The following is a 1387-nucleotide window of genomic DNA, read 5'->3' as shown; positions in this document are numbered from 1 at the left end:
GGACGTGGCGGCGGAAGCGGAGGCGCTGGCGAGACGAAGATAATGAGCTTCATCTAAATTTCAGAGGGTGAGACAGGCAGTAGCGTCCGCGCACTGAAATTTGCTCTCCGGTCCTCGCAAGCACAGATGCGGATGGCGAGTGGGTGCGCGTGCGAGTCTCTCCGTGTTTATTTCTCTGAAACTTCGCTCGTTCTGATGCCGCGCTTCCTTTGTGTGTTCTCGCACAGGGACGAACGGCAGCAACGAATGCGTGCGGCGTAATGTATATGTAAATCAAACTGAGATGTACTACAGGTTATGCGTTTAAAGCTGAAGCATTCAAACGGCAATAATGCAAAGTTCATCACTCGTGCTATCACGCAAAACGGCATTACTAGGATAATCCTGCTCAGGTTGATGCTTTTTCTCGCCCCTCTGGCGCGCTCTGCAAGTACAAAGCAGATTTTTCCTTTCATGGTAGTCCATAAATTAACGGTAATGCTACTTCATCCCCATTCTCAATACAGAGCGAAGTTATTTTTCTCGGAAAAGTACAAAGCAACACGAAAAAGACACCAAGAAAAAGGAGATGTATAATAATCAAATATATCGCAGTCATTAGAGGAGCCCGAATGCAATTCATAATTCTTCGATCATTACTGCGACGCAATTATATTCCTCATCAAAGGTCTCGGTATTTCAAAGGATGGCGATTAATATTTTTTCCTTCATTTCGGGGTGCACGTGTTATTCAACTCCCCAGCTTATCTATTTCTACTTTTTATTTTTCTATTTTTATATGACCAATAATGTTAAAGATCTAGCGTGATCTTAGTCGACTGGCGATTCAGTTGTCTGTAGTGGCCGCGTAACACCACTAGGGGAGATTTTACCGTGATTCTATCTCTTGCTGGAATTACCATTGGTACTGTGCTTACTGCATTTGGATTGATACTCGATTAATACCCTGCATACCCGTCCGCCCATAAAAACTCCGAGAGAGGCTTAGCGACGTCTAGCCCGCGTCATCTCAAGTGTCTTAGATTGGAACAGCTTCTCCCGATGCTCTCCAACAATAGTAAGTCCTGAGTGATTAGACACAACTGGCACACCTAATCCCTCAGTGGATCATGTGTGGCACGGAGCGTTCCTGACTACCTGCCCGCACGGATTAGCAGACACGGTTTAATAGGAAAGGGAGACAAAGGATAAGGGGCACTGGCTGGGCATTATGTAACGCTGCCTGCATGATGCTTGCCGGTAGATGAATGGTGATAAAATGGCATTATCTAAAAGTAAATGATACCCTGTATAGCTCTACTGAAACATTACGGCGTATGACTATGTACGACTTCATTAAAACGTAAATGACGGCTCGTTTGTCCCGTTGGGCCAATCCATCACAGCT

Source organism: Penaeus monodon, chromosome 22 (assembly GCF_015228065.2).
Source record: "Penaeus monodon isolate SGIC_2016 chromosome 22, NSTDA_Pmon_1, whole genome shotgun sequence".
NCBI classification, from domain to species: domain Eukaryota; kingdom Metazoa; phylum Arthropoda; class Malacostraca; order Decapoda; family Penaeidae; genus Penaeus; species Penaeus monodon.
This window is presented reverse-complemented; position numbering follows the sequence as displayed.